This window comes from Drosophila bipectinata, chromosome XL, assembly GCF_030179905.1.
Source record: "Drosophila bipectinata strain 14024-0381.07 chromosome XL, DbipHiC1v2, whole genome shotgun sequence".
NCBI lineage: Eukaryota > Metazoa > Arthropoda > Insecta > Diptera > Drosophilidae > Drosophila > Drosophila bipectinata.
In genome coordinates this window covers 21,944,424-21,953,798 of record NC_091734.1, presented here as the reverse complement: position 1 = coordinate 21,953,798, position 9,375 = coordinate 21,944,424, and the positions used below count along the sequence as shown (strand labels likewise).

General features: G+C 32.8%; 1 long non-coding RNA gene across 1 annotated transcript; it reads right to left on the bottom strand.

Moving 5' to 3' along the window:
* Positions 1-6,965: 6,965 nt before the first annotated feature.
* LOC122321452 (uncharacterized) lies at positions 6,966-7,704 on the bottom strand. Its single transcript, XR_006246118.2, has 3 exons — positions 7,361-7,704; positions 7,183-7,293; positions 6,966-7,128 (listed from the first exon to the last, which is right to left on the bottom strand). It is a non-coding gene; the product is annotated as an uncharacterized lncRNA (long non-coding RNA).
* Between the last annotated feature and the right edge of the window lie 1,671 nt (positions 7,705-9,375).

The window sequence follows — 9,375 nt, the reverse complement described above, 5'->3', positions numbered from 1 at the left end:
GGGTAACACCGTGCATTTTTAGAAAGGGATTTCTATATTGTAGAAACAGTTTTCTATTTTTTAGGGTTAGTATCTTTTTAAGAAAAGAATTTCTATATTGTAGAAACAGTTTTCTATTTTTTAGGGTTAGTAACTTTTTTAGAAAGAAATTTCTATATTGTAGAAACAGTTTTCTATTTTTTAGGGTTAGTATCTTTTTAAGAAAAGGATTTCTATATTGTAGAAACAGTTTTCTATTTTTTAGGGTTAGTAAATTTTATGGTGAGCCTTTCTATTATTAAGAAAATATTTCCTGAAAATAAGTCATAATTTGCCTTAATTATAGAAAAGTTTTCTTGATTTCAGGGCGATTTTAGTTTATGGCGACTATTTCTATATTTGAGAAAAACTTCTTTGATTTAAGAAATTTTTCTTGTTTTCAGAAAATTTTTTCTAGAAACTAGAAATTTTTTCTTGTATTTAGAAACAATTAAGTTTTATGGCGAATTTCTAAATTTAAGGGTAAATTTTATTTTGAGTGTAACTTATAATCTAAGCTTTCGAAGCTGTGAAGTTCTGCGAGGTAAAAGCTCACTTATAAAGCATGTGTACATACATATAGGATTTCAGTGTGTATGCATGTAAGTATATATGACAATATCCACCAAACTTTTGAATTTTTCATGAGAATTTTTCTATGAAAATGAGAAATACAAAATTAAGGGAACTGGAAACGTTATTTTCTTACATTATAAACTCCAAGCTCAAAAATAATAATTACTACCAAAAAAATAAAAAAACTAAATCAAATTAATAGTTCCAGAAACCGATTGGGCCACCGTTGGCCTACTAGATGGAGATTCATTGGCTGAACCAGCTAAACTAACGTTGACCCAAAACGGTTAACTTTTTTCGTCGAGCTTGTTGGTGAGGGGGGAACGCAAATGCATACGATTCTATTTTTAGAACTCTTTACACGTATCCGTCAACAAAAATGTAAACCTATGTATGTATGTATGTGTGACTGCTCGCACGACGAAGTAAAAATTTTTTGGCTTCCAAATTTCAATTTCAATTTCTCGTTTCTGTTCTCGATGCACCGATGTGGTAGTTGGTAGAGATACTCTATGTGTAATTTTTCTGTGTTCAAATCCTCGTAAGGACTTTGAAATTTTTCTTTCTTTTATATTTTTTATTTTTCTTTAATTGTAATATTTTTCTTTAATTTTAAAGTTTTAAAATTGTTGTATTCTTCATTATGTCCCGCTAATAAAATGCTAATAAAATTTCAAGGGAGTCCTTCCGGTATTTTGTCATCCGACACGTCCGTCACTTATTTTTACAACAATTGTACAACAAACAATGCAATTAAAAATAATAATAATAACGTAAAAATTAAAAGTAAAAAAGAAAAATAATAAAATAATAAAATAATAAAAGTAAATATAAAAAGAATCATAAAACTAAAACTTTATCAAAATTGAAACAACCGCCCGCTAATGAAATGGAACCCAGGACCCCATGAATAAGGACCGCGCACTATCCATCCAGGCTTTTATGATACTTAAAATTGGTGTTAAAGGAGGCGCTAGAATCCATACCAAAAACAGAGCTGTCGAGTAAGGATAGTAAAAGATAGTTCTGATCTCTTTACTTTTACATTGGTTCGATTACAACGTTTCAAACTTTCATCGTTCCAAAGATTTTACGATCTAAAAATAGAATTCTCTCTTTCCCTCTCTCATCTGACAGCCGTTTGTCAAAATGCCGAAGAACCCGCATGTTTGGTCATTGAGCGTTTTCAATGCCGTAAATAAAAGACGAATTTAATTAATTTGAACGTTATAAATGTTTATTTCTGCATGCAGATCAAGCCGGATGATCCGCAAATAGACCAGCTATGGTGCATGCAGGGACTCAAGTAAAGTACAGAGAGGGCGGCCCGACTGGTCACTGCGAAGCTAAAGCTCTCGAATAATGGAGAGGGCGGCCCGACCTAGACACTGCGAGCTAAAACTCTCTATGGAAAGCTTGTTGAGTCGAGCGGCCGAGAAATAGTCGGCTTGCGATCAACAAAGCCTTTGTACAAACTTAAGCCTGATAAATAAACATTACACTAATAATTACACTAAACATTACATAAACATTATTTAAACATTATTTAAACATAAACATTAAACGCCGTGCTGCTGCTTGACCCGACACCGCACTTATAGACATTTTTACAGCGGGTTCCACTACGAACTGAGACGATGTTAAGGTGATTTTACAATTTTGTATTTATATTGTATTATAAATTTAGGAAAACACATTAAAAGAACACTGCTGGAACCCGCCATAGAAAATTTTTCTTTGTATGAGATGTCCCATCTATGTACTTTATAATCTTTGGTTGAAGGTACCGTTTCAGCCGTATTGGTGGGTTCTTGCGGTTGGTTGGTGATGGTCTGAGCCATATTTTTCATGAGCCATGGCTGGTAGGAAATAATTTGTATTTATGTCTTTAAATGAACGAAAGTGTTGCAAGAACCTAATTATTTTTATAATCGATAACCTCGTAAAACTTTGGCGGTCCATCTTCTGAATAATTGGACATCTTCCAGAAAAGTTTTCAATGCTTTGAATACAAGGATTGAGCCATGGCTATTAAGTATTCGGTTGGAAAAGTGTCTGCATCAGACAAAAGGTATATTCCAAGTCCGTATACTTTTCGAGCCACAACAGGGAAATAGGTTAGAGAGGATATTCTGTTGAAAAGGCGCCTGCATCAGACAAAGATATTTTCCAAATCAGATCTATCTCTTAACCACAACGGAGAACACCACAGGAAAATTTTAAGAGATGACTGCGGCAATTCAATTATGCTTAAACTTTACCATCCCTGCCTAAACACCGGAACTAGGTTAAGCCGCGTTGACTCCGGAGTTATATTTTAAAGATTTAGAAAGACGTTAACGCATCCAATTAAAGACGCATCCAGGTAGTCGAAGCTTAACCACAGTATCTAGTTATCGGAGTAAAACACTTGGCCTTAAAGTCTATGAGAATTTCTTGGATCCGAAGTGGCATCCGAAACTAATTAATACGTACGAGGGTATATGTCGGATGGAATGACAAAGGTATCTTAATTTTATTTTCGTGGGCAGCATTTAACGGCTTCCCCATGTTGGGTACCATTCTAAATAATATTGTAACATGTAACCATGTAAGCAGATGGTAGTGTAGCTGCAAGGAGGTTGCACGCGCTGGTTCCGGCTTTTTGGTCGGTAGAAGGGAGTGGATCCCTAGGGTCCTTGTGCTACTCGCTCGCAGTTATGAATTGATTATTTAAAAGAAATTTGCGTGCGGGGGGGCTAGTACGTATTGAAGGAAATAGCGGGTAGTGGGACAAAAAGGATTCTTGCATTGCTTTCGACATTCAAAGTAATTAAGGCCGTTGTCACTGTGCTGGTGGAGTTGCAGCAGATGACGTAAAGCTGGGCGGTTGTTTTGCCACAGCCGTTGCCCACCCTTCCATGATCACCAGTTCCGCGAAATAATTATTGGTGATCCCAAAGAAATCGGCTGTCTAATTTCACCTTTATTTGATCTTTTTTTCAGTTTCATCCTTTATGACTCCCACAGATAATAGATTAGCAATTCATTTTTAAACGTTATAAATGTATTCATGGTTATATAATTAAATGAATTTAGTATATATGTTATAATCGAAAAAAAATTATCTTAGAATTTATATCTCTATTATTCGGCATAAGAAATAATAATATATATGGCTATATAAAAATAATATTAAGAACCATGTTTATTATGAGAATCTTGTCTTCCATAACGGTACTCTCTAATATTATTTCCTAAATTTATTTCTTAAAATGTCTCAAAGTAACTTATTTATATTTATTTCAAATTTGATAGTAAGGGATTTTGATTAACATTAGAAATGTTTTTAATTTTGAAACACAGCAAAAGCATTAAAAATAATATTCCAAGATTCCATTAATTTTTATTAAATATTAATTAATTAATTTAAGATCAAAAATAAATTCATTTTTATTTTTTTATGTAATTGCGGAAGGCCATAATTTAAATTGGGGAATATATAAAAAAAGGAATATATATATATAATCAACAAATTTAATTATTATATATATATTATATATATATATAATTATATTATATTATATTTATGATTATTTATATAATCAAGTGTACCATTGTTCTGTATTTAATCGCAAACCGCATGGTTCTATTTTAACGTTAGGGAAATAAAAATCTTTCCTGTAAAGCTTTTGGTACACTGAGAAAAATCGGCATAACCACAACAATTTTGAATTTGGAATAATGTGTTTTTTTCTTTTAATTCACTTACATTGAGTTAATTTTCCACGTCCAAAAGATCTGTTGTTGGGTTAGGCGATGAATCTATAAAATTTTGGGTTTAAAGGTTTTTCTTATGAATGTTTATATGTATCCACCAAACTAATGAATTTTTCTAATTCTAATTTTCTAATTTAATTCTTACTAATAAATTAAGGGAACTGGAAACGTTATTTTCTTACATTATTAACTCCAAGCTCATAAATAATAATTACTTCCAAAAAAATAAAAAACTAAATCAAATTAATAGTTCCAGAAACCAAAATTGGACAGGCATAACTGTTTTGGGGCGATAAGTGACGTCATTGGATGATGAGAATAATTCGGGTGCATATGCTGGCCATCGGCGGGTTTTAGTTAATGAGGGAAAATTATTGGCACATGCACCTTACATCCAAAGAAAATTTCATTTCTCGCACCAATTTTAATTAATCCATCTGATCCCGCGGTGTGGTGCTGCGAGCCCTTCTTAGGGGTAGAACTGGCTAGTTGGGGACTTATAAACTTATTCGCAATGTAAGAAAAATAAAAATGGGTTCTTATTTGGTGCCAATTCGACCTAAAAACTAGACAGGAAAGCTAACTTCGGGATATATATCGCAAACATCGGATATAGTTGGCCGATCCTTATGAGTCAATGATAATATAACCCAATTTATTTTAATATAAAATCTAAAAAAAGTCCCAAACTTCTATCTTCAAAAATACCAAAGTTGGTACCAAGTTCCAGCTTTCTATCTTCAAAAACACAAAAGTTGGGTCAATTCTGATCGTTCAGTTATATGGTAGCTATAGGATATAGTCGGCCGATCCTTATGAAATTGGGTAGGTTAGATCAACGGATCAAAAGTAGAACCTGTACCAAATTCCTGCTTTTTATCTTCAAAAACACGAAAGTTGGGTCATTTCCGATCGTTCAGTTATATGGCAGCTATAGGTTATACACTCAAAATAAAATTAACCCTAAGATTGAGAAATTCGCCCTATTTTTGTCTTCAACGGCACCGCACCATAAAATTTAGGGTAAATTTTTCTAAAATTAATGGCGTATACTTTCTAAAATCTAAGGCAAATTGCCCTTAAAATAAGAAAAAAATGTCTAAAAAATAGAAAACAATTTCTTAAATTTAGGGTTTGTTTTTCTAGGTTTTAGAAAGTACTTTTCTAAAACTAAGGAAAAATGTCTTGATTTCATGGCGATTTTTTTCTAAGCCCCAGGGCAAGGCGCCCTAAAATTAGGAAAACCCTTTCTACAATATATACAAATATTTCTTAAATTAAAGGTGACCTTTTCTAAATTCTAGAAATTTTATTTCTACATTTTACATTACATTTTACATCATACACTTACATATTTATACCCTTGCAGAGGGTATTATAATTTTGGTCAAAAGTGTGCAACGCAGTGAAGGAGACATCTCCGACCCTATAAAGTATATATATTCTTGATCAGGATCACCTCCTGAGTTGATATGAGCATGTCCGTCTGTCCGTCTGTCTGTCTGTTTTTACGCGAACTAGTCTCTCAGTTTTAAAGCTAGCGACTTGAAACTTTGCACACACCCTTCTTTCCTTTGCACGCAGTATATAAGTCGGAACGGCCCGGATCGGCCGACTATATCCTATAGCTGCCATATAACTGATTGATCGGAAATGGTGTAACTTCGGTGTTTTTAGAGTTAGAGAGTTTAAATTTTACACGAGCGCTATTTTTGGCAAAATAATACGACATGCCAAATTTCGTAAGGATCGGCCGACTATATCTTATAGCTGTCATATAACTGAACGATCGGAAATGACCCAACTTTCGTGTTTTTGAAGATAGAAAGCTGGAACTTGGTACAGATTATATTCTTGGTCAGTTAATCCGACCTACCAAATTTCATAACGATCGTCCGACTATATCTTATAGCTGCCATATAACTGAGCGATCGGAAATGGTTTTTGGTAGAAATACCAACTTTGGTACTTTTGAAGATAGAAGCTTGAGACTTTTTTTAGATTCTGTATTGTAATAAATTAGATTATATATTCATATTCCCAAAGGATCGGCCAACTATATCCGATGTTTGCGACATATATCCGGTTTAAACTGCAAGGGTATATAAACTTCGGCTCCGCCCGAAGTTAGCTTTCCTTTCTTGTTTTACATTAATTTTACATTTAAATTTGTTTTCTTTGATAGCTCTCTTCAGTTCTTACTTTCACATAAGACTTTATTTATGGTATATAAAAAATTTGACCCTCGAATCTTGAATTGTATACTTGACTTTTAAATTTCCAGTAGCACCACGTTTTCCTCTTTTGATGGGGACTATAATAGCGTGAATCATGTGCGTCCTTTTTATCTGTGGAAAATAACGTCAATTAATATTGCGATATAAATATATCAATTTACTATTTAATCGTGTATGTTTTAAAACATGTTTTAAGGTAGTGTAATAATTGCCTTTTTACCTTCGCTTTGTTGAGGGAATGTTTTTAGTAAGATAAAACTCTGGACTTCCTTTTAAAGAAATGAGAGAAAAAATTGCCACAATCGAAGAATTTATTCAACAAATGCATTAAATAAAACAAAATTAATGTATAAAAAATATTACCAATTTGTCTTCACAATTCTGCTTAAAAATGGGCGATTCCTCCATAAGCTAAGTGTAGCTACACTTGTATCGTCCTAGAAAAAGAAACTTTTGCGCCACTCAAAAGTAAGATCAAATTTTGCGTCTTCACAAGGCTAAGCTTCACCTCTTCACTATTGAACATCAGCAATATTACCTGAAAATTTATTTGGAAAATTATTTTCAACCTTTGAAGAGGGGCGTAATTTACCAGTTGATAACTTTTTCTCCTTAGCCTTCAAATTATATATTTTGCCATATACAGCAGACCTTCTGGCTTTTTTCCAATGTTAAGATCTATCATGTCTTTCCACAATTAGCTCTAGATTAATTAAATTAGTAATTAAATTAAATTACTTATTAAATTAGTAACGTTTTTAGTAACTTACCAGCGAAAAAAAAGAAAAGGCTTCTCAGTTTATCTTTTTCAGCAAGGAATTCATTAGCACTTTTTAAATAAACTTTTTAATAAACTTGTAATGTCAACATCTTAGAGATGGAAGACTCCGTTATTTGTGCGATATTTGATAGTTCAAATATCTTTACATTATTTCTTAACATGATTTTTTGTATTTAACATGTTAAAACTTTATACATAAAATATAATATAGATCAGTCTGCATTTATCTGCCCGTGCTCTGCCACACACACAGTATAAGTGTGTGAAACGTCATGACGCGTCATGCTCAGAGCCTACTTTCTGCTTTCTGCTATACTAATACTAATGCGTTAAAATCATATCAATGTATTGGGTGCCGACCACGGACAAGATAAAATATAAAAAAAATTCTATATTAAACAAAATATTTCTTTTTCCTAGGGTTACCTAAATTAAAGGGTAACACTGTGCATTTTTAGAAAGGAATTTCTATATTGTAGAAACAGTTTTCTATTTTTTAGAGTTAGTATCTTTTATGGTGAGCCTTTCTATTATTAAGAAAATATTTACTGAAAATAAGCATTATTTGCCTTAAATCTAGAAAAATTTTCTTGATTTTAGGGCGATTTCACTTTATGGCGACTATTTCTATATTAGAGAAAAACTTCATTGATTTAAGAAATTTTTCTTGTTTTCAGAAAAATTTTTCTAGAAACTAGAAACTTTTTCTTGTATTTAGAAAAAAATTAAGTTTTATGGCGAATTTCTAAATTTAAGGGTAAATTTTATTTTGAGTCTAGTTGGCCGATCCTTATGAAACTTGGCATGTCGTAATGTTTTGCCAAAAATAGCTCGTGTAAGATTTGAACTCTCTAGCTCTAAAAAAGTTATACCATTTCCGATGAATCAGTTATATGGCAGCTATAGGATATAGTTCCCGGTCGTTCCGACTTATATACTGCGTGCAAAGGATAGACGGGTGAGTGTGAAGTTTCAAGCCGATAGCTTTAAAACTGAGAGACTAGTTCGCGTAGAAACAGACAGATAGACGGACAGACGGACATGCTCATATCAAATCAGGAGGTGATCCTGATCAAGAATATACATACTTTATAGGGTCGGATATGTCTCCTTCACTGCGTTGCACACTTTTGGACAAAATTTTAATACCCTCTTCAAGGGTATAACAATAAGTCGAATTAAAAAAAAAAACACGTGAGGCCGAAAACAAGGGATTTATTTACCTTGAATTGGCACCACAAATAATTTAATTCACTTTTAATGCACTGAGCGCTGATCACTTCCCTCGGCGTTTAAGTTTTGGGAAACTTATGTGTAAATTTTTCACCACGTGTTTTTTTTTCCGGGGGTTGAATATATATACTTGAGTCTTAGCGGTGCGCTTATCTTAGCAGCCATAAGAGAAAAAGAACTTAGCCGCTGCATATTCTATTCTTAGACCGATACTTAAATGATAAAATCTAGGTAGATAATTTATTATCAATAGATAAGGAACTTTAAGCTTATCCAAGCTTTTTTTTGCTATTTTTTCTATTCCAAGCTGAACTAAATGGGTTTTACTTTTAGGCGTTTGGTTTTTTTTTTTTTTTTTTTAAGTTACAGCAAGCGCATTTTATTTCCGAAAAACTTTGGAGGTCATGATTGACATGAGAGGGGTTCGAACCCACGACCCCACGCTTAGCGTGCAGCTACACTACCCAATAGGATATGGGGGCCCTTTTATCATTAACTTAAGATAAATTTTTTAAATTAAAAAAAAAAAAATTCTGTTTTGTTAGTTCGTTAGTTTGTTAGTTTTGTTGTTTATTGAAAATATTTCATTCTAGTACGGGACAGAGCCATAAGCTTACAAAACAATAATCTATTCTAATTTTTTGTTTCGGATGACTCTAGCAGTTTAGATGATTTGTCATTATATTGAAGTTGTCGACAATTTGAAGTATAGTTTATAGTTGAATTGTATTTTGTAGTTGTTAGTCTCTAAATTTACTCTAAGATAGCTTA